The sequence below is a fragment of the Anser brachyrhynchus genome (assembly GCF_964034855.1).
Source record: "Anser brachyrhynchus genome assembly, chromosome: 11".
Taxonomy (NCBI): domain Eukaryota; kingdom Metazoa; phylum Chordata; class Aves; order Anseriformes; family Anatidae; genus Anser; species Anser brachyrhynchus.
The window spans coordinates 8,997,015-9,021,747 of record NC_137706.1 but is presented as its reverse complement, the minus strand read 5'-3'; the positions used below and the strand labels follow the sequence as shown (position 1 = coordinate 9,021,747).

General features: G+C 39.5%; 1 protein-coding gene and 1 long non-coding RNA gene across 29 annotated transcripts in view; one reads left to right on the top strand and one right to left on the bottom strand.

The window, feature by feature from the left end:
- The window catches only part of LOC308176132, a 102,609-nt gene that overhangs the window by 8,030 nt on the left and 69,846 nt on the right, over positions 1-24,733 (bottom strand). For 3 of the 7 annotated variants that reach the window (XR_013938092.1, XR_013938094.1, XR_013938095.1), the window contains one exon: positions 1-23,361. This exon is cut by the window's left edge and continues 8,030 nt beyond it. This is a non-coding gene — a long non-coding RNA (uncharacterized lncRNA). The other 4 variants (XR_013938093.1, XR_013938096.1, XR_013938098.1 and 1 more) reach the window with 3 other exon arrangements.
- The window catches only part of PEAK1 (pseudopodium enriched atypical kinase 1), a 118,791-nt gene that overhangs the window by 44,195 nt on the left and 49,863 nt on the right, over positions 1-24,733 (top strand). The gene's annotated exons all lie outside the window — the stretch shown is intronic.

Below are 24,733 nucleotides of genomic sequence, written 5' to 3'. Positions count from 1 at the left end.
AGACAGTTTGTAGCAGCAGATGAGCAATATCAGTCTATGGAAATACCAAGGCTCTTGCACTCAAACTTGACCTTGCGTAGAAACTTACAAAAGAGGAAAATTCTGAGTGTGTGCGCGCAGAGCCTGCCGTGGGTATATTTTGAAGTGTTTTCCTGATAAGACATTTACCCTAAGGGGATTGTACTTGCCTTGACCTTCTCTGACCTCAGCTGCAGTTCATTTAAACGCAGTATTAGTAAAGTGCACCTGCAACAAGCAGTTTTCTCCTGTTCCACTGGCATACTGTCAGGTGGTGCTGAGCTGAGACCCGCTCTCTGCCTCGTGTTCCTGTGCGGGCATCAGCGACGTGAGCGCAGCCCGCATTTGCGGGGAGCCTCTGGAAGGCTGGCCAGCATGAGAGGAAAGCGTGTTCTCAGATGCTTAGCGAATGGTTTGTGCTTTTGGAAGTGGATGATAAAGATCCCAGTTGCTTCTCAAGACTGGAAAATAAAAAAAGTTCCAAATATTATACTTGCAACTTTTAACTCAAAGACCACTGGCAATCATTCTTCATCCTCCTTTGTCACCACCCACTGTCCATTTGTTTGTCATTCGATTTATTGACATTATTTCTTTTCTTTCCTTCCCAAATATAAATGCAATCATAGTACGAAGTGTCTCATTAGTGTACTGCCTCTAGCGTGGTTCTCTATTTATAGGTAGTGTAGAAGGTTACAAAATGCAGTGAAATGCTTATTGGAGGGAGGAACAGCACCCAATAAATTATCTGGGCTCTGTAAAACATTATGACGGCAGAGAAAAATAAATGGATTTCTACTACAGATCTTAAGGAGTTCTTTCTTACTATAAATCTTTTTTTTTTAAAGAGTACTTCCTCAGATAGTTCTGTTGCTTGCAAAAATGTAGTAAGTGAACCTTCATCTATTTTCTGTATGTTTTTCCCTTCTGAAAATTTTCTCCACCTTTAAACATCACTCTCTTCTCCCTGCTCTAAAATTCTTTCACCCTCTTTGCACAAGCATCTGAATATCCATGTAATCTAACTTGAAAAGAATGCCAAAGAGGAATGTGGAGCAGATAGGTGAAGGTTTGGGAGCGGGCACTCTCTTGGAGAATGATTACAGAAATTGGGACACTTCTAACTGCAGGATAGGTTGAGGGGGGCGTGTAATAGAAATCAAAAATCATAATGGCTTAGAAAAAAGTAAATAGAGGTGACAGAAAAGAGTTGAGTTTTTATCTGTTTTTTGTTTGTTTGGTTGGTTGGTTTGTCTTTTTTTCTGCAACAAAAATTGGCAGCTCAAAGCACACACAATAAGGTACTTCAGACAAAGCTGTTAGGCTGTGGAATGTCCTTCCATGGGATGTTGTGGATACTAAATTTTAAATGAGTTCAAAAGGTAATTGGATAAATTTATGAAGGAAAATTCCATGCATGACTATCAAGTTCAAAGACACCATCTGTATTCAGGAATATTCAGGAAGTTTCCAGTTTGCTTATTGCTGGAGTTGAGGGTTTGGAGAAAGTGTTGCTGGATGTGTCCTTACACGCTGGGCCGCTGCCAGGAGCAGCGTAATGGACAAGCTGGACTTCTGGTCTGATCTGCTAGGGCTGCTGTCATGTTTTAAACTATTTTGTCCTCTCTAGGGCTTTCCTTGTGGTATTTATGATCCTTCTGATCGTTGGCAGCTTTGCTTAATTTGCAGTTGTTGCCTCTGTTATTTTAAATCTCATCAGCTAAATTGCATCATTCCTTTTTAGATGAGGTCTATTGCATTCTGTTAATACTCTAAGTTAATAATTTATCATGCACAGATGGATCACTTTTCCATGACAATCATCTACTCTCTCCCTGAATTTGTGTTTTAGAGTTTTTATTCTGAATTAACATTTAATAAAACCATTTTCTGGAGGAGCATTTAAATGACAATAAAATCTCAGGAAGTATTCCATGTTTTTTTACCCACAGTTATCTGAAATTGTCTTGCTTGAGACATGCCCTGTCTTCTCATTACTTCACCTTGCACAACACGGTACTGCAGTGATTGAAAGCAACAGTTTAATAAATACCCCACAGCATACAAATTGAATACAAAAGGAAAATTTGGGATTATGATCTGCAGCATCTCCATCTTTCAAAAAAAAAAAAAAGCACAAAAAGGAAGATAATCTCTTAAAACGCTCTCTCACTAGACACAGGTTGGGCTTTAAGTGTTTTTGGCAACCACACTGCTGGAGCTGTACAAACCAGCTGCAAGCTGGAAACAAGTCGTACTGTGCACTACGGAAACTGCCAAGGCCAGCAGACAATGCACAGCAAGCAGTGCTTGTGTTCTAGCTTGTCATTAGACTAACAATACAGTTCAGCTGCAGCATCACGTCATGCTCCTACATGGTACAGTGCATTTTCTCTGAAAACAAAGATATCCAAGCTCAGTATCAAGCTTAATCTAAGAGTTGCACACGTGTGTTGATATGGCAACTTGTATGAGAAGGGAGCCACTTGATACCATGCATAGCTGCAAACCCCTGCCTAAGAAAGAGTTCATTTGGGAATACACTGAAAGGAGGAAATGGTAAAAGCAAGGAGGGAGGAATGCTGGATCAAAAGTAAGAATTGCTGCTGGGCAGGAGCACCTGGACAGGCCCGTGCAGGCCATGGGGGCAAAGCAGCACAGCTCAATTAGCTAAAGAAGTTGTCCAGGGTGAAAACGACCACCACGAATGTTAAGCATCAATGGAAAAATTACCAAAGCTACTGAGAAACTAAATACCTAGAATGTGTTTTAATGCAGTATTTCAGAACAATGTGCGTTCTGCCTCTTCTGACCAATGACTTTGTTGCTTGAGATTTGCATATGATGTTATTGCCTTTCTCACTGTAAGGTCAGGTGATACTTCTCTGAGAAGTCAAAAGGTGTGGATTGGAGGTTGTCAGAGTTTAAGGATTATTTATTTTCTTGTAAGTACTCAATTTTTTCGGTCACTTTCATTCATCTTACTACCTGCTTTTAAGTAAAACTTTGACAAATTACGGTAAAATACAGAAGATGCTTTAGCATGGCATTTTCAAAACAATTTTTCTAAAGATCACTGTGAATTCTGGAACAGATCAGAGTTAAAATAATAATGTTACAAAATGTCAAAGCTGGTAAAGCTATTAAAAAGAAAAGGAATTTTGACTAATGGCCCGTGTATGTGGCTTAACATTTAAGTGAAGATTGCATTGCTGACTCCGATTTGAAAATGGGGCTAAGCTGTTTTTGTCGCTTCCTGCTGGAGCGCGTTTCCTTTGTCTGGCCGTGGCTGTGGGCAGAGCTCGGTGCAGACTGCGCTGGAATTTTCCAGCAGCGTCCCCGCTGCTGCCAGCGCTCCTCGAGCCGCCACCAGCCCGCTGCCGGGCATGTGGCCCTTCCAGGCCCCAGCCATGTCTGTGTTAAAGCTGACTCAGTCTTCTGGGCTCCTGTGGCAGCCCACACCAAGGAGGGTCCTTCGGAGCAAGTGACCTGGGAAATGGTGCCTTTGGGAGCCCGGGGAAATGGCTCGATGGTGCATCATATCACCTCTGTGCAGAGGAGTCTCAGCCACCTTCCATCAGGAAATTGTCAGTAATCTGCCTTCATTTCTTGAAATTCTTATATGCTGTTTTCTGTTTTAACGAAAAGGAAAACAGGATGTTGGAGGGTCCTTTGTGATGATCCTTAAAGACTTCAGTGCAGCAGCTCTGCAGCTTTCCTGTTCTTTTTGTTGAAGGTTTCATTTCTTCTGGATGAACGTGGCAATGCGGCTTCTTCTGGATGGCTTACGCACTTCTGCTTGATATCCCCACTTTCAAATCTCTCTCAGATTTTTGTTAATGAGCAGATAAGACTTGAACACTTGGAAACCGTTCTGACAGAGCCATCAAGGCGATTCCTAGAAGTGCACTGTTCCCTTTTTTTCCCCCCTCCACTTCCCGGTGTAGCAGAAAATCATGTGCTACTTGCAGTCCAGTATCAAAGAAAGGTTTCTGTTGGCTTTTTTTTTTTTGCTTTTAGTTTTTTCCCCTCCGTATGAATTGTTACTGATCCTTAGATCACCATCTACCAGAATTTTTGTAGGGATATTATAATGAACTAATGAATGCTCTGATAACACCTGTTTGACTGTGGTCAGTCAAACTGTATACCAGCTTCCTCTCCTCGCATTTCGTCACGTCCTAAACACTGGTGAGGTTCTCGGTTGCCCATGCTCTGGTTCAAGGGACGCACAGGATCACCAGAGTTTCTTTGGTGAACTGGTGCCCAGGAATCAGCACTGTGTTCAAGGGCAAGAAAATTATATTTGCTGCAGGATGTAATTTCATTTGTATGGTCCCAAGCATTCTTTCCTTTGCGTTGTTGCTTAAATATATTCATGATGCCCTGAAAGGGGGCTATGCGCAGAAGTTTTTTAAATTGCTTTTGCTGTTTTCGCTGCTGTTTCTAGCTTTTATAAATGTACATATTCTGCAAAGATCAAAGGTGGTGTGAAAAGAGGTTTTCTAAGTGAGTTTTCATCCCAGCGATGTTTTCTCAAATACAAAAGATGAGGAATGGGAAGAGAAGTTGTCAGTTTGTTCTCCTAAACTTTGTTTTTCTTCAGTGTTCTTACTTTAACCAAAATTTTTAATAAGCCAGCGAAGTAGGTACTAAGAGAAGTAATGTTAAATATTTTAATAAAAATCTCCTCCTAGCTGATCCACACATGCACACAGTGTGTGGATATTTCATTAATCCTCCTGAGAGACTTCAGAATACTTTTCAAGAGCAGTTCTTCTGGTTTTATGCTGTTATTGGAAAAAAATACATGGATTTTTTTTTAATGTAAATCTTTCCAGGTCTACTTTATTTTGTAAGTTTTGCTTATAAAATTATAAAGTTACAGGTTATAACCGTATTTTGAAGGCTGCTGTATCAACTCGGAAAGGATTACATTTGCATCTTTTTGTAAAGCCTGTGCAAGGAAAACATTTTTAAAGCTGTCTACTACCTTATGGTAAAGTTCAAGGGAGCAGATAAGTGAACTTGTAGTTGTTTGTTACAACTTGGTTACAACCATACACTTATTTCAAAATAAAAAGATTCTATTGTGATGGAAAGGGAAGATTGGGAAGACAAGGGAAAATTCCCTTGTGTTTAGTCTGTAGAAGTCTAGTCAAATTCTGAGTCCTTGAGAAGCTTTAAATGATGTTGTTTATTTAAACAAGGAATTAAGAACTGGGCCAAGCAAGGCATGGGCTCTTAAGCTCAATAAAGCAGAATCAGAAAGGTCTTGAGGCATGACCACAAGGCACTTGTCTTAAATGTGTCTTGTAGAAATAAATGCCATTCAGTTTTTTGCGTATGTAGGGAAACTTATTTCCAGTATTGATGTAACTGGGGAAATTTTATGAAGTTCAGTGAAAAAAATATTTGTCAGTTCCTTCAAATTTACCATCAAATAATGTTTGCATGTATGTAGTTTAATATTGTCTGTGTTTGCTTTGTTACCTTTTAAATAGCCAGCACATAGAGGAAAGTATTTATTTTCAAGGGGAAAAGAACGGAAATTATCGTAGCGTTATACATCAGAAAGCAGGATGAGTGTTCCTCGGATACTTAAAACTCAGAGTATTTTGTGTTCATATTTAAAGTGCATTTTCTTTGTTTAAAAAAAATCTGAGATGATCTGATGCAAGTAGTGAAATGCTTCCACGGAAACAGCTTGGAGGAGAACATATCAGAACAAATTAGAGCCACTGGCGTTTTCACTTTTTGTCAGTGATGTGCCCTGCCATATTCTACAGGTAGAAGCTCTGTCCCATCTTGACGTGAATGATGGTGCTATGTGTATGTGTTCGTATAAACCAACAAATATGGTTTGGGAGAGCTATGTAGAATGACTGACACTTGACAAGCAGCAGCACACAAGCTAATAAAGCCAAAGGTGGCATTACCAAGCATGTTGTACTTTTTTCTTACTGGTGGGTGGGTCTTGCTTGGGATATCTGGTACGTATACAAACAGTTTTTCTACATAAACCCACTTTTTAAATGTCCAGAGAGACAATTTCATGTGTATACTAATGTATGCTGTTGGGGACTCAGGGCTGGACGAGTACAGATTATTGCAGTGACAATTACTTTCAGACATTCTCTTAATAAAAGAGGAAGAAAGTCTGAAGTCCATGACTTTTGTATTTAAAAACTTAGAATAATTTTATCTTGTATAAAGGCAGTCTCTCTACTACTATAGTTAATAAACAGTAGCATCCCCTTCTCTTAGTAACATTTGCTAACAAGAGATGCTGTAAGGAAATACTCGTCTGCATTTCTTTTGCTTCTGTCCATACGTGACAGTGGTGATCTTGAAATAATTCTGCAGCAACAGCTTGCAGTACTTCAGTAAGTCCTGGCTTTGTCGAAATTATTGCAATTGTATTGGTGCATTAAAAAAAATAAATTGATCCCTAAAACCTTCACTTATTTTCCCATTAAAATATATGTATTCTCTAACTTCCATTCTTCCTCTTTAATCTGTAAAGTACAGTATATGATGTGCTTGCTTTGTTGATTTTGGAGATAATTTTTCTTCTGTCCTTAGAACTTTGAAACAAAGGTTTTTAAAGGGATGATGAAGTACAGCTGCTGGATTAACAGACATAAGGAAGGGGGAAGGGGAGGATTGCACAGATGGTTCTAATAAAACTCTTCAAACAGCAGAGGAGTATGGTGGTGGGTGGGGAGTGGAGTGAAATTCAAATCGTAGTTCCAGTGCAAGTTTGGGGGTTGGTTTGTGAAAGAAAGTTGCATAAATGGCCATTTTAGGGTTTAGGGTTGGGCGAGTTATTTCACTGTTGTTTTCCCTGCTGCTATAGTACTGCTGGTTTCTCCATCTCCCTGTATCCCCACGTCCATATTGCTACCTGAGGCTTCCATCACTCTGACAAGAGTCATCCCCTGTAAGGCTGCATTCAGATATTGTCAGTGGGAAATAGCACTGAAAGCTTAGATTTTCACTAACCGTTGACATAAGAGATTTTGCTTGTTCTTGTAGGAAAAAACAGTAAAAAAGATGCAGTAGACTTCTGTTGCTGTGCTGGCAGGTGCTGCTCTTGTTCCCGCCTTCCACACACAATTGTACAGCTGGCTGTGAACGTAATAAGCTCCTTTTGGCTGAGTTTGAAACTCTCTTCCAAGCTTTAATAAACCATGTATTTCTGTAAGTTGTAAGAGTTTGTACCACATAATTCATTCATAAGGATGGATAACTAGCATTGCCTTCTTTCCACTTTCAGCTGCCTTTGTACCCTTATTAAATATTAGGTCTGTAGTATTAAGTGAAAAATTAATGAATAAAAATTGCATGAAGTTGTAGCTTTAATCCTGGGGGCTTAGGGCCTGGGTAGTCCCTTGTGGTGTCAGCATCTGATAAGTAGTTCTTCAAGACACGAAGCATTGAGGTTTCCTGGTGGGAGGACAGGTTTTGGTTTTAGCGATTTGAATTCAGGTATGTCATGTTTAATATCTGGTCTTGGGTTTTTATCTTCATAGCCCATGGCAAACTATTTTGTGTGGTAAAAGAAAACACATTTTCAATGAATATACCCACAATGGTGTCACTTGTGCAATTTGCGTGTTTTGAGATTTAGATAGTATTTTTGATTATAATTATTTTTTTCCAGCTTTTTAGGATGGTTCCTATGTGTGTAAGATGGTTTTGGGTCATTGAAAGGGTCAGCCAGAGGCGGTCACAAAATGATAGGTGGATGCATATTTGGAGTTTGGTCTTAACATGTACCCAAATGATCAGACTGCAAGAAGGATGGCTTGCTCTTTCTCTGGGCAGACAGACAACTTTAGTTTGACCTCACTTTCAGAGCCAAAGTGATTAACACATGCGCATATATGTGCGCACACACTGCCCTTGCTAATCTTTCCTTTTCTTCAATGAAAGGAAGAAAGTGTTCTGAGAGCACACAGACGTTTGTTCAGCCTACACACAGCAGCCCTTTGGGATGAGTCTTCATCTTGCAGTGTCAAAAGCTTTTCAAATCAGTAGCTCAGGAGGAGCAAATCCTTCAAATGCATGAGTAACAGATACTTGTTTTTAGAGTCCTTTAGTATGAGCAAGCCATTAAGTACTTCCCTTCTCTCCATGAATCAGTTCTATTTTAAACAGCGTATTTAAAAGCAAAAAAAGTTTTTACTTTTAAACTCTAGTTTTGAGTCTATATTCCAGTACATCAGCGTATGTGTGTTAACAGCATAAATATGTGCAGAAAGGAAGGCAGGTTCCCTGCACCGATTCGTTCCTTTCCTTTAAAACAAGGTGTAGTGTGTCTACAGTATTTCTTCACCCGAGGAGCTAATTCTGAAGTGAAATAAATATTGCCCTCTGAAAGCTTCTCTCACTACCTGATCAACAGTGAGGTAATGCCACTCTAAAATGCCGTAATTTCTGAGCGTGTAAGAGGCAGATTATTTTCAGCTCTTTGTGACGTGCATTATGTATAGTACGTGTGATAGTTCTCCAGTTCTTCTCTTCACTTTGGAGGAGCTGCAATGCGTATGCGCCGTTTTGAAGCTTGCTGCGTGAGGCCCGTTCCATATGAGGAAGCGGCACGCACGTGTGCCGTTGGCCACATGGGTGTGCGAGTACGGCCCCACATAAGGAAGTGGCACGCGCATGTGCCGTCGGGGCTAGCAGCACACGAGGCCCGCCCTGCGTGAGCGTATTGCATGCGCCAGTGCCCTCGAAGGCAGGGTCCCGGCGGGATCCGCTGCGGGTGGCTGCGCGAAGCCTTGCTGTGAACAAAGTGCCCCAAACCTGGGCAGTAATTGATCCTCCTGACAGACACTTATTTCTCTAATGCAGCTGCATAAGATAACGTACATGGGTTTTAGAGCGTATTGCTTTATTACTAGCAGGATTGAGACAGAGCAATCTTAACAGGGTCTAATGCTAGTTTTTGTAGTTGTGAGTTTAGTTTATCATCAAGAAGTTGGATTACTGGCTTGCTTGGTGAATTAGACAAATTTCAGCCTCTCTTCATCGCTGAAAAGCAACAGTAGATTTCGCTTTTGCTGCGTTACTGACTCTACCAAATGCCTCACAAAAGTGCAGTTCAGAACAAGTTGGAGAAACATCTCTGTAGCTATTTTCATGTATCTGGCAAGTAATTTATGTAACTTACAAAGCATACTAAAAGCTACATGTGTATAGTATGCTGTGAGGGTTGCTTATTTCTGTTAATGATGAATGTTTCCTCAAAAGTCACCTTTCTCCCTCATTTTCTCTTTGCTGTTCTTGCTTAAACCCATTCTCTGCCCTTCATTTGTTTGTCGTTGGGCATGAAACATCTAAAATACATTTAAATTCTATATGAAAACTGTACTATTGTCTTCACCTTGTCAGTGTACTAGTCAGGAATACAAAAAAATGCCATACCTTTTAAAAGTTGGAGCAGGAATACGCTAGCTTCTTTATGCTTTTATTTGTTATATGAAAATTGTAGAGATGTGAATGTTCAAATACTTTGCCTGTACTTAAAGGCACGGGGTATTTTCTTACTATTGTGTGTGTGTCAGCTTTTTATGAATACTAATTTTTTATGGCAACAAACAAAGCCCAAAGAACGATAAGAAAAAAGTATTCTTTCAGGTTTTCAAACTTACTGGCTCTTTTTAATGTTTTTTCTTTGATCCTCTCCCTACCTCTGTGGTCCTTCCTCTTTGAATGCATGCGCATGCATTGCTCATAGGCCTGCAATTTATTGACGTGCCTAATGAACAAGAGGAAGAGATGGTTTGGGTTCTCACATCTGCATTTTGCATAAGCTGTGGAACTGGGGCTCTTGAGTGTGCTTTTGAATTTCTAGAAGATGCTTAACGGCCCAGAAATATTGGCAGGGCAAATTAAAAAGCAGTACTAATCACAAGCTCCTACTCATCCTTACTAAGGAAAATGTACCACCTTGGCACGTCCTAGTCAGTAGGACAGAGATGCAGGTAGCTTACAAACATCGTCTTTTCAGAGGAGAATTTTTAAGAGGACTGAAAGGTCGTGTTTTGCTTGCTGCCTTGTACAGCGCTGCTGAGCAGAGCAACCTTTTCTTTCTGCAACCAGCCTTTGCCAAAATAGCAGTAACTGTAAATCTGTCAGGGCTAAAGGGTCCAGCCGAGGCAGTAGTCTCCCATGATTGTTCCTGTATTCAAATTACTATTATTTCGCTGATGAAAGTGACGTTCAGTGGCACTGGAACGGGAGCAGCAATGCTGCACGAGAGGTTTCTCTGTTGGCAGGGGAAGACCTCGTGGGCTGAGCACCGGGAGATGTGCACAGCACGAGGACGTGCTGGATGGGCCGTGCGGGAGGAGGCTGGGGCAGAGCTGGGGTCGGGCTTTGGGCTGGTCTCCTTTCCCCGTCGGAGGCACTGCGGGTGCCACGTGGCCAGGCGCTTTCTGTCTCTGGGAGCAGCCGGAGGACGCTGCCTGGGAGGTGCTCTTGGCTCAGGGAATTCAGATGGGAGGGTTCTCTCTCAGCTCGAGAACACATTTTTTCCGCTTGACTCACTGAGTGAAATCTCAATGAGTGATAAAATTTCTAAAATTAATGTTGAATTGGTTAGAATAATAAAAGGTGCATTTATCATCAGGAAGGAAGAGCAAAACAAGGGGAAAGATTCAGTAAAGGGGAAATGACCACCTTCTCAATGACAATGAGAGGCCGTAAGCAGCTGAGCACACCTCTGTTCGATAGCCTGCCCATCTCTCCAGCCACGCAGTGATTTACTGTCAGCAAGAGATTTCCTGAAAGAGCCAGGAGCCGCCTCTCTCATATCCAGTGCCCACAGGCACTTCTGTAGGGATGCTTTCCATTGAGAAGATAGACTACAAGTGTTTCCACAGGCTACCTCTGTACATAGCACGCAGGCCGATGGCGTGCATGAAAAGGAACTGCCTGCTCATTGATACAGAACCCATTTCTTCCTAGAAACAACACCAGCTTTTGTTTCTTTTCTTTGACTTGGCATGTAAGAACAAGGAAGGAACATAAAGTACTGGCACCGAAGCAGTCTGGTGTGCTGGTGAACTCTATAGATATAGCCAAGTACCTGCAGAAGAGGAGGTGGGGCTATGGGCTTAAATGTATTTCTTAAAAATGATAACATTACATGATAACTGTAAAAAGACTCCTTTAATGATTTTACATTTGCGTAGCGTGTTTAGTTTGTGCGTTCCTGAACAATTTGCTAAACTTGACCAGCTGTATCAGCTGCTCCATACCTGCAGTTTGAAAAAGCATTCGGAGCAGGGAGGCTGCGCCCTGCATGCTCCCTGGCCCCAGCAGGCTGCTGGGCTGCCTTCCCCACCATTGTGTGAGGAACTGCAGAACTGCATCGCTTCAGCAGGAAAGGATAGCGGAACCTTGTAACTTCAGCTAGGCATAAACAAAACCAAGACTCGCAGCTAAGGCTCTTAGCTCCATCTCAAAAGTAGTTGGAGGTAGGAAATTGAGGATGTGCTTGGCCTGGGGGGTTAAGACAAGTCTGCTCTTCCCCTCAGACCTGGCGTGCTGTTTTTTCAGGCCTGACCATGCTTTTTCAGTTGAAGTTTAATTGGCTGAAGATGATGATTCAAAATGGAAACATTGACAGAGGAAGCAACAATAACATAAAACTACACTTATTAAATGTCCCTAGACACAACTCTTTCCGAAGGGCATTTCTGATTTTTCACTAGCTTGCTTTAGTCTCCATTAGTCTCACTAATGCTTATCTGTGCAATCAGTCCCATCACAGGTATGTTAAAATTATCTTCCTGCTGGTTCATCTGATAAAAGAAGATTGGTGCTTGAATGTGTTGAATTCCTGGTGGTGTGATGGCTGTCCCTGGAAACTTCAGCTAAACAGGACTGGCAAAGTGGAAAAATCGTCTTACAAATGTTCTAAAGCTCCAAACCACTACAGTTCCTAATTTTGAACAGATTCCTGTTTTCTTTACATCAAAACTTCAGTGCTTCTGGATATTGGATCTTTTAGCTCTTTTTCTGATGGGAGTGCTTGTTGTGGGAGCAGTGAATTTCCGGTAACTGGGAGATTAGAAGCCTTTTGTTTATACTGAGGTCTCCAATCTTCATTTGCCCAATATTTGTTAACAAATTCAGCCTCCCTTAGTTTCCTTCATTTGAAAATAGCATACTTTCTGTCATTTTGATTCATCAGCTGTTGAGTTGGTGATTATTAGATTTTATTTTTCATGCTGGGTTGCATTGGCAAGAAATGCATTCCCATTCTTTTGGAAAAGAAAAAAAAAAAAGCACTGAACATATTTCAGATTCTGCTAACTAACAGAATGATCAGTTTTTAGGGCTGGAAAAGATGATCTCCACGCTTACCCCTGCTTCAGACAAAAATCATTATGTATGAATAAGAATAACTTTCTTATTGGGTTGGAAAAGATTACTTACGTAGTTGCCATAAAAAGATATACTTTTAAGAATGCTATCCAGATACCCAGGAGTAGCCTGTAGTATCGGGGCTATTTTTTGCTACAACTTGTAAATCAAAGACGTTAGCTCCATATTATCCCAATTAGGAAATGGCATATATGCAATTATGTAAATACCATGCTTCTGGCTTGTCTGTTAACATTAAGAGCAGAGTGAGGGAACGAGCGAACAGAAAGCAGACACATCTAAAAATATACCTGAGAAGCGGCAGTAAGAGAGCAGTGCTGCACGTGGTGTGGACAGGATGCCTTTGTGTCCTGCAGTTCGTGAAGCCCCCCAGGTGCGTGTGGCAGTGTCGGCGCTTCGTCCCATGCTGGTCACCCATCCCATTGTCTCTTGCTTATGGCCAGAGGCAGATTCAACCCCGGACGCTGCAGTCTTCCACTCGCGCCCTGGGTTGCTTCAGCAGCAGCAGGAATTGAGTGCCATGGGACCGTGCCTAAAGCTCACTCGTGTGCCCCGACTCTCTGTAGCAGCTGCACGCATCTAGAAAATTATTCTGAAGGTATAATTGGGTTTTGTTCTCTTGCCTTTTAACACAGAATAATAGAAACGGTGGAGGCTCCTCAGATTCAAAGGGTTTCTTAGCAATTTATCCACAATGCAACTTTTCCTTTCAAACATGAATTTTCCTTAATTCTTCTCAGTATAGCTCTCTGAAAATGCTTTCAGAAACAATTATGGCCGATGATACGTAGTCTTTCTTCCTTTGTTCTTACAAATTAGAATGAAATATATTCTATATATATATTATATATATAATATATATAATATAATTATATATAGTATATATATTATATATTAGAATTATATATATTCCAAGCAAACAAGCTTCATAGAAGAGTAAGTAGGGGCTTTAATTGACTTCAGAATCATTCTAGAAACACCTGGCTTGCTTGGTTTTTTTGTTTGTTTTTTTTTTTTAGCAGAGTCTTGTGTTATTCTTTATATGAGAGTCTTTGCAAAGCTTTTATTTTTACTCCATTATTTTCCATTCTTGGTAATAAACTCTGTTTTCTTCAGAGAGAAACTGCACACAGTACTTGAACTGCTATGGTGACGCTTTGTGGGTTGTGTTAGGGTGACATTTTGAAGATATTCAACAAAATTCAGAATTTTCCTACTGAAGGACTATGCTAGGCAGTGTTCAAACATAATTGGAATTGTTTATTTTTCAGTACTAGATAAGAAGGTGTGGGAAAAATAAAAAATAAAAAATGAAAATGAAAAGAGTCCCTGTTCTAAATTCTTTACATTCTTACCTCCCCACCCAGCTTTTGCAAAACACTCCAAGTATGCTACTGAGATGCATGATGTTTTTCTTCTGTATAACTCTACCCAGGATCTAACAATTATTGATCAGTTGTGTTTCTCATTGCACCGTGTCTTTACAAAAGGTTTCTCTGCACTTCTGTTCCAGATTTTTTTGTCATTGTCATTTTGCCAAGCTAAAATGTTTCAGATTTTTCTCAATAGATTTCTTGAATGACTGACTTGAAAAAAAAGCTTCAGCAGCTACCACTCAGTAAAAAGCAGTGACAGAAATGTTTTCTTCTGATCAGTGCAAGACTAATTAGCTCTATAAAAATAACCTGAAGTCAGAGGGATTGAATCTGTCTAAAAATTCATGTTATTAAAGGGACATGAAATTAATCAAAATTTATGAATTTGCCTTTTAAATGGAGAAGACATTTTTCTGCAGCTAAAAAATGATAGTGCCAAACCAAGAAGAAATATTTTTCCCAAATTATACATCCGTGTGTCACTGATCGATTTTGAAGACTGGCTGATAATATCCATTAAGCTTGATTCCAGTGATTGATACAAAAATTAACCTTGGGTGTCTGAATAGTTGTGCCATCCTTGAGTCTTGCATCAGTCAGTATTTGGTTAATTATCTAAGTATTGCTGCAAAGAGATCAGACTCCAGCTGGCTGTAATTAGGGCTGGATTGTTCCATGCCTTCAAGACAGTTTGTATATTCATGGGATCCACAGCTTTCTGTTGTCCTCATTTCCTGTAACATAAAAGTACTTGTATCTCAAAGAACTAAAGGGGAGGCAAGTAGTGAGAGATGCACTGTACTGGTAACTCTTGCCATTAGATCTTTAGAGATCTGACTGGGAAATACACAATGCAAGTATCAAAAAGAACAGGACTCGTAGACAAAAAATGTTATTTCAGTTAAGTAGAAGAAAGTGGGGATCTTTAGGAAGCCTGGTGCGTTCCATAAAATCCGAAATCTGTGTTCTGTAAAGCTTATTCTTAGAGACCACCAGGCTGCATAGGAAGAAACTTAGACAGCAGATCAGGAGTGCACATGACCTAAAAGCATCAGTGAAGATTCAGTAATTCAGTAGCCATGGGATAAAACCCTATAAGTGCAATCCATTACATCCAATTTGTTGAAATAAGTCTCCTTGATTTTGTGGCTGTATGCTGTAGAATTACTAGCATTGCATTACTGGTACTTGCCTTTATAGATGCCCTAGTTTCAGGAAACACTGCTCAGCTTGCTTTCTCCCTTCAGTGTTCAGGTCATCATGGCCTGTGCTCTGTGCAGCCTCTGCTGTTATCAGCCTTTATTGCAACTCATGAGCAAGACTAGCACATTTTCCAATTATTACTCTCTTTGGGGAAGAAGTAGCCTTTGTTTAATTTATGTGTAAAGTTGCTCATTAATAATTCATCGATATCCAATGTGGAAGGTATATGCCAGAAACTGTACCAAAAAATAAGGCAATTAACGTGATTATTTTAAGACCAACTGTAAATAGGTAATACCACTCCATAGCCCCAAGCAAAGTATGCCAGTCTGTACCTTCAGAATAGGTAAAACATGGTCATGTCTTTTGTGATTTACCTGAGCTACTCGCAGTTCTCGAGGAAAAAGTTTGGCCCTAGGGAAAAAAAAAAAAAAAAGTTAAAAAAAAAAAAAAAAAAGTGCTAGTGTGGCCCTAGCAGCAGAGGTTGTGACAGACAGCTCCGGTAATTGTCAGTAACTGAAGGCTTCTCAAAGAGATGCTGGAGCAGGATTTAAAGTTTTTGTGCAACTAGAATAAGTCCTTGTGAGGCGGAGAGCCTCAGAAAAGTATCATCTGTCCTGCCATGGTGCCTAGATGAAACTTGCTACTGTTCACCTGCTGAAATCTCTACTGACCATTGTTTCTGGGATGCAGAAGATGATAGAGGTACAACAGCTTCCTCATGGCTGCTTGCTCCATGCAGTGTCATCCCTCTGTGGCTGAATGTTTGGTGCTTACTACTAATCTTCATGAGCCCATTAAATTTGCTAACCTGGCAGAAAACTCCTCTTTTCCCCCCTCTCCATTCACAGGTTACTTTGCTGCTGTTTGAAAGTTGAGTTGGTTGAGAGGTGGTCAGGAGAAGAGCAATCAGCACAAGAGAAGCAATGAGGGTACATGAAGGGTAGCATCTCCAACTAATTTTAGTTTACAAATGTCTTATGAGCATAAGGGCCTAAAGGAACTTATTTCTAAACAAAAACAAGCATTAATAAAGATGTACAAGTTAAATTCCTTCTTCTTTGCTTATTAAATGCAAAATATTTTCATAGTTGCACATCTTCTACTGATTACTTTCATATCTATATGTATTTCATTTTCAGATTTAATTCAGACAGGCATCTTCAGCAGTGGCTACACAGATACCTCTGAGCAGCATTTAGAATATGTTTTTGCAGTGTGGCCACATAATTGTTATTGTTCAACTTTCTGCATGTAATCATTCCTCGGTGCCTTGACGCTATTCACTAGACTAACATGGGTAATTAGAGCATAAGTACACTTAGTGCAGCAAGTCAGAAGTGTATAATATATGCACAGAAAAAAATATTTTGTGCATGGAAATTAACTTTTTCAACTTTATCTTGTGTACTTGATTACCTTTTTAATAGAGCATAAATATACATTCTGCTATTTAGACAAGAATGTTTTATTTACTGAACTGCTGTGAAAATTAGTTTTCTCTTGAGCATAGAATTTATAGTCATAGATTCTGTTTATTGACTGAAGATAAGTCTCAATACTCAGAGTGGCAAGATAGTTTCCTTGAAACTTTATTATGATGACTTTGGAAAAATAGCTGAGCAGGTATGTAACTTACGAGCAAATCTACATGTCTACCTGTTTCAGCTGTAGCCATACACTGGTAAACCACACTGGAATTGCTTATATGTGGTTCCATGTTAGTTAAGTCAGCCTAGTAACTAGCTGCAATCAAAGGGAGTCGATAAACTGTGCTCCTCCCTGCCTTCCCCTAGGCCAGCCCTTCTGCTTCCCTCAGCCTGGGCTAGGCTTAGCCCAAAGAAAAGGGGGGGGAAGGACGGACACACGACATGCGTTTCCTTTCTTCCATTTTGGTTCCCTACAGGGGAGTTTGCCACCAATACTGGAGGCACAGCTGAGCAGTGGCTCATAACACTAAACACACAAACTGGGGAACTGTGACAGCTTCTACTGTGTTTATGGACCACGTATCCACAATCTCCATTTATCATGTTTATATTTCTCTGTTTTCAGCAATCTAAAGCTTATATGTTTTCCAAGCATGTTAAAAGAGAATTCAGCTATCATAACAAAATGTTAAAGGTTCAACTTTCAACAAAATCCAGGAGCTCTTAAAAACTTTCTGAGTTTTACGTTGCATCCGTTTCATGAAGCCACTAATCCCACTATGCCCTGGCTTTCCCAACTGCCTCACCTCACGGAGAAGTTAAAACATGCATCTTGCAGTTCATGTTGCAAAAATCTGTGTCACTTTCAGCATGAGCAACAACATCTCATAATTGTTCTGAGTTGACTGTTGACTGCAGGAACTGCTAACCCCCCTTCTGCAGCGGCATGCCACTGGAGCAATGGCTCTCATGTTGAGATGTGATTGGAGCACTCTAATGTTTAATGCATCATTTTAACATTACCCTAAAAAAGCCTACTATCGTGGTATGTTATTATCTCAGCTCTGCTGCAGTTGTTTCTTATTTAAGTGTCCTATCTCACTTGAGATTTAATGTAATTAGAACCAGCCTGTGGAAAAATGTTTCTCTATCACATCTTAGCTGTTGTTCCAGTCAAGATGGTAAAGCAAATCAAACGAGGTGTAATGAAAATGATGGAAATGATAAAAACCATTTGCAAGAGGCAATTTTCCTGAGGGATATAAAAGGCATCAGTGCACTTTTTTTCCTCCTCTTTTGCTTTGTATTTCTAAACTGGTGTATGTATGTCTGGAATAGCTCCATTGAGATTTGTCTGACACACCTGAGAGAAGACTCGGGTACATCTGATAGCATCCGACTTAACTGACCCAGGACGGAACCTAAAGCACCATAGCATTAAGCCCTTCTGTTTCCATCTTGCAGGAATTCCATCTTTGGAATTCCATCTTTCCTTCCATCTTGAGGAATTCACGTGTTACTTCTCTGCATATTTTACCTTTATTTCAGGTTTATAATTTTATTGTGAAATTCTTTTGCTTTATCTTTCCTCTTTTGTGCACATACCATTTGCAAACAGGCTTTTGTACCATCAGGATTTATTGTAGTAATCTATATTAACTCATTGTAGTATTGATAAACTTCAAGTCAGAGAGGCTTAATCTCAAGAGGCTCTATGTCCTAGAATATAGTAAGAAATGCAGTGCTTTCAAAGGATGATGGTAGGATTTTAAGTACTGCTATTTTAGCTCACAACAGATGTGCATCAGTGGATCAAGTGTGAGTGATTTAAAAAATACATACCTGAAAAAATTCTAATCTGTAAGTTTTCTTGTTTAGGAGCTTTTTAGTTTACAGAGCACTTGTGCACAAGTTCGTCTTTTCTGTTACCTTGAACTCCTTGGAACAAAGGGAAACAGTAATTTCTTTCCCCATCCCCGATTCATTTTTTTGTAAAGAAATCATTAAATGCTTAGAGTACAAATGCTGCGCATGAATATTTATAGGAACTTTTATAACATTCAACAGGGCAATGCTTCATGGCTGTCTTTTTCCAAATGCACATAATAGAGTACCCATCATTTCTTTGAAGCTACACTTGCTCTTTTTTAATTTGATCACAGATTGATAGGAGCTGTATGCTCCTTGGGGGCAGATGGGCCGCTGTTGTTGGTGATGACAGAATGCAGAGATCAGTGCCATGTTCCCTACTTCTCTCTGTTGAAACACTTGTGTTTAACATTTAGTAAGAATAAATTTTTTATGCAACATTTATGTTTAAGTTGCAGAAAATTACTACCTAAGAATCTATTACCTGCATTGGATAAATACCTGATTCACTGCATTTATACTTGGGTCCTGGAAGAAAGAGAGTTGAACATCTTCTGCCTGAAATACACTGTAGAAAAACTGAATGGCCCCGGAGCATGCTCTGCAAACCACTTGGAAAATCTTTCTGTTAATGCAAAAAAAATGTTTTAGTCTCCACTTCTTCCTCTGCGTATTAACTCTCAGTAATACTGTGTCCTGTGAATGACTAATAGGGCATATGAGGCCTCAAAGTGCGATTCACCCCTTTTGAAAAAGCAAATGGAAACTGGTATCTGTTAATAGCAGTATTTATCCCCTTGACATCCTTAAAGAATAATAATCTGTTTAAGCACTTGGGTATTTTAATGTGGAGGAGAAAAACTTCAGAAATAGGCATATTATGGTAGCGGGAGATACAGTTTTTTGACTTACCAAAGCTGAAGATGATAGATAATTTTAAAACTGCATTTGGAAGTTTCTTGCTCATAACGTTATTGTAACATCTTCCTCTTTAAAAATAAATCAAATAGATTGCCATAATGAGCATGTGCTCATGTCCACAAATTTACTGCATTAACTGTTTAGAGTATTTATTTAAAAACTGGATTGTATTTTCTGCGTTTGAAGTTATTTATTGGAACTTTGTAACTATTATGGAGGTCTATATGAATGCATGTAGTTTGGTAAATACTACACAAAAAAGAACCCCCTCAGCCACCCTTACCAGCCAAAGTGCACCCTTACCAGCAGACAGCTGTCACTGCTTACATTCACCCCTGGCTAAAATTCTGCTTTGAACAGTTCAAGCGGTATGGTAGTAATATGTTCACAGTGTTAACACAGACAGGTACAGCAGATCCACAGCTAAGGCAACCATGAGAATCATTCCTAATAAAAACATTGCTGTCAGCAAAGCTGTATAAGCTCACGTGGAGTCAGCTACAATAGGTATCCAGAATGTCTAGCTGGGCTTTCATGTATCATTGCTAGCTGTGTTCTGAGCTGTATTATGAGAGACTGGCTTCTATAAAGACTTGTCTTAAACAGTCAGTAGGTTTGCATCTTTCACTGGGATAAGCTGTCTGTCTAAATTAATTTTTCCTTAGATTCATTACTAATACAGTTTTTTTCATTTTTTATCATAACTTAGATTTGAGTCCACTTTTATCTAGTCATACATTTTTAGCTTTCTGACTGTGATACATACATTTTACATAGATAATCTGATATCTGAAGATCTCAGGAATATACTAGTGTACTTCATAATAGTAAATTTGTTCCCTTTTATATGTGTGTATGCATTTATAATATATCCTTCTCAGCTTCTACAGTATAGAAAATATGCAGATAATATACATGTATTTTCAAAGAAGTCATCGGTTATGAAAAATCTTAATTTTCAGATAGTGATTCTAATCTTTCCTAAATGTTTTGGGCACGGCAGTTTTTAGCATCCCTGTCATGATTAAAGAAGGAAAACGTAAAGAGACAGTATCAACAAGTAGTTGATCTTTGAATTAAACTCGTATACTTGCTATATTACAGTTATCCGCATATATTACAATAAAAGGATTAAAGGAAAATAACATGATGTTGTGCTTTAGTTCTATTTGAGAGACTTCTAAGCCAGTAACGCTTGAGCCACCTCTGCATAACCTTTGAACATGTTAAGTGCATAACTTGTGTACAGGTGTAAGAAAAGTATGTGCTCACCTGAGGTCTGTTTGAGTGTGTGTATCAGTAGTAATGCTGAAACTTGGTGCAACAATCCAAGGTTCTCATCTGCAAGAAAACAGAGGAATTGTCCAGTTGTTGCAGGATAACATATCAAATCGATCTAGACAGCTTTAAAAAAAATTACTATGAGTAAACACACTAATAATGAAGTGTTTGAATGACATTCTTCATAAGAAAGATTGAAATTGGGCTTCATAAAAAAAGTTTGACCTTTTTTTTCCTAATTTCTCTTTTGAAGCTTTATTTTTGGAGCGTGAAAATCAAGTGGGCACCAGGAAATGAATAGCCATATCAAGCAGTAAGTTTCCAGGGACCTTAGACTTTCATTTGTCTATGGATCACAGCATATTAAGGGTTCACAGAAATAGGAGGCAGAATTTATTACTTTGCCTCAAACTAGCTCTTCCATCGTGCCTTATAAAATAAAACCCCTCACTCAAATAGTCAACTTGCTAGGGTTTCAAGTCTTAAAATTTGTTACTACTGAACTACACTTCTAAAAGAAAATGCATTGGGCAAGACAAGGAATCTGTTTTTTTCCTTCTTTAGCTTAACACTGCAGACATTAACAATGATGTTCCCTAATTTCAGCAAGCAGCCATCTCATTATCTCTGTGAAGTCTCTCTTCTGCTCTTTTCCTTTCCAGTTCTTAGGTCTTCAAGTTTTAGCGTGTAATTAAAAGCATACATTGGATGATGAGTGAAAACTGGATTTTCAGCTGCTGCTGCCTGTAAAATATAATACATCGCCCACACATCCCAAGGCAGTGATTGAAGATCTCGTCTAATTTGTCTTACTGAAATTTAAGCGAAATCATCTGCTGAGTGTTTCAGACTATCTGCATGCATTACGATTGATCTGGGCTTCTCTGAAAAGAAGAATGTGAAAATAAGATATGGTTAATGTACCAGTCTTTTTATGTCTAGAGAACAAGTTTAACATAGGACATTAGAGATACAGGCCTACAGTCTGTCTTCTGACTACACGATGTTAATTAGCATTATGAAACTGTCCTTTTGATAATCATGTTGAATTATATCAGAGTTGGAGGAATTCTCTGCTGGAACAGAAGTGCGGTGTATATTGGTACTGCTCTGCATTTGGCACCGTGCGGTGTGGTTGGCAGCAGAATGACAGTCAACTGGAGCAAATCAGAAGCTCCACTGACATGGTGCGAGTGTAACTGGCTGTGCACCTGCCTCCTGACACAGCAGAAAGAAAAGGAGGGGGGTAAAACAGAGCGGGTCGGCTCTGCTAGGGTGGTGTCTGCTGAGTGCTTCAGTACTTTATAAAGTAGCATCTTGCTTTTGCAGAACTAGAGGTGAACATAAATGAGAGTTATGCAAGAAGCTTCTCCTTATAACTGGTATTTTCTGAGAAATGCTGTTAGTTTTTATGTTACTTATTTCCATTTTTCTCCTTGCTCTACTGGTCCCTGCAATACTCTATGAAAGTAAGGGAATTATTTTGCTCTTTACAGAAAAAAAAAAAAAGTAGTGAAAATACTTGCATTAATATATATTTGGGAAATGTGCACAGTGCAGAGCAAATACACTTCAGTGAGAGCTTCGGTTTCTCAGTATGCTTGTATCAAGCCATGCAGCAGCCAAGTCCTACAACAACTGCATGCAGATGTGGTAAGCAGTTCATAAATATCCTATCACGGATGTTCATCATTTGTTGGGTTCGGGTTTTTTTCCACATACCACATTCTGGCATCAAAACAAAGTTCGTGTGCTTTTATTGAATTTGACATACTGCAATTCCTATCAAAATTGAGGCTTTGGAAGCACTATTAACATACCCAGATTGAACAAAAGGCTTTTTAAAACAGCTGACACTTTTCCAAGTGACTGTTATCTGAGTGATGATTTGAGTAGGGGGTACTCAAAGCAGCCAACAAAAGTGAAGTTTCGTAGTGATTAACTCTCCAGTTATGCAAAAAATAAAAAAAAAATAATGTATGTATACTTCCACAAATCTCTGTAGAAACCTGAGAAATGAAACCTTCAATCTTTATGCACATTAGTTAGACTGTTTGTTTTTTGTTGAATAACTGCCTGATATTATTGTAAAAGGGCTGTAAACTTGCAAACCAAAGGGTTGGCCGTTTTTAAATGGCTTTAAAGATAAAACCCCAATTCATTGTCTTGGCAAAACCAGGAGTCCTCTCTTCCTCATATCTCTTTACACCTTCTTTCTAGATGCTGAGTTTGATTTTACTGAGCTATGAATGGATATCTTCTGTTAACAAGTACACAAAAGGCTAAATTCACATTTCAGATTTTGCTATGTTTTTCAGAAACTAAAATATGTGTTGTGTATATTATGTGGATTAGGCCTGGCTAGGTGATAGGTCTGAAGCTGATTGTAAGCAGGAGACTGTTACCAACTTGGCATGTGATGCCATGTATTGATTTTGTCCTAAAATTGGGCAAGTTTTTTATCACTAGTCTGAAAGGAAATAAAAAATTACATGTAACAAACATTAAGAGAGCAGTTAATTTAAAAGCAGATAAATCTACTGATTACATTGAAAAAGGGCTTGAACAAATAATTAGTATTTACTGTGTACAACTGTAAACTGGGAGTAAGCAGTATAGGCAGGGCTGCCTGACTTAACTGAGAGAAGCAAGCATCCTCAAAAGCTTGTGGAAGTTGCGACTGTTTATCAGCGGGATAGGGGTTGTAGACAGCAGCCTGGACTTAAAAGGACAGTGCCTTGATTCCACGTGCAGAGGAATCTATTTCCAGAGTACGAAGAGTTTGTTTCCATTGTGGTTGTCAGTGGTGGGAAACTCCAGGAATGCCGTCTTGTCTTCTGGAGAGCAACAGTCCAAGGGTGCTAATAACAATTCACAAAAGACACTAGGGATTAAAGGTTTGAACAGCACTTTTTACAGAGAAGACTCAAGTGCTCAATTTGCTCATTTTTTTAATTTTAAAAAAGTCAAAGTAGAAACCAATAGCACTTTCTAAGTATAGTAGCAAAAGAAATGATTTACCACTGTTGCATAGCTGTTGCAATTACCATCATAATTCACCATTTGACTAACAGTTGGGATCCCATGTACTGTTTACGTAATTAATTTCCTGCTGCCAGCATGTGTTATTAAGACAAATGTGAGCCCACAACCTTAAAATCTACAGTACAGACTTTTCTGTATAAATTGCAAGGTGAAGTACTGCAGAGAGCATGTAGCCTCTTCCATGGGCTATACTTTTGAGACCTGGCACACATCACTCTGTTGTGCATAACGGTTATGAAGCACTAACCGGGCAGTGTGACTTGGATTCCCGAGCAATTCTCCTGATCGGATGGAGTATTGATGTCGTCTCGTGAGCTGTCTGTAGAGATGGAGCCCGGGACCTCAGCAGGGGGCAGCAGCAGAAGTGTTACTACTGCTTTACGACTTAGTGCCTCTTACCCGGACAAGGAGTAGGTCTCAGTCTCTCCGTTTCTCTTAGTCCACATTAGACTAGTTCTTAGTGCTGTTAATGATTTCATTCAAAATAGCATAGTATTGCATGCAGCAGGAATAAAAGCTCCCTCTGACACAGTCTAAGAGGGCCAATAATAGCAGCCTTTCATTTTACTGGGGTTTGCAGTGGCAGACTGTAATTGCCCTGGGCTTGACGTGTTTTTTGTGAAACCCATCCCTGCGCAATGATGGACACATCCTGGTCTTGTGTGGTAGCAAAGATACCATCATGAAACCTTGTTCGAAAGTTAAAGGATGCAGATGAAAGTCATTCTGTTTTTATCTGCAAATCCCTGTGGGTTAGTATTGAGTCATCTTAGTAGTACAAGACTAGAAAAATCACATTGTGTTTTTTTCTGGATAGAAAAAGCTTTGAATTTTAAAGACTCTGTCAAGCATGAGTAGCAAAATGTATGTTTGTCAATCAGCTCTTTTAGGAAATATTTGCCTTTAAAAAAGAACTAAAAGAATTCCAGAGTACAATTTCTGACAACAACCATTCCTGTTGATTTTCTTTTTCTTTCCTTTGATAAAGCTTGTTTACAGTGCTTTGGTTTTGTTGTTTCATACCGTGTCCTGACTCAATGAGTGAGCACTGGCTAGTTTTCCAGCTTGCGATTTTCAAGTGTGATCAGAAGCCTCTTAATTAGTACCTGCGAGCTCTGACAGCAATACTGTTCATAGGTGGAAGGAACAGCTAAGTGGGCACCCTGGGCTTGCAGGAATGCTCAGAGC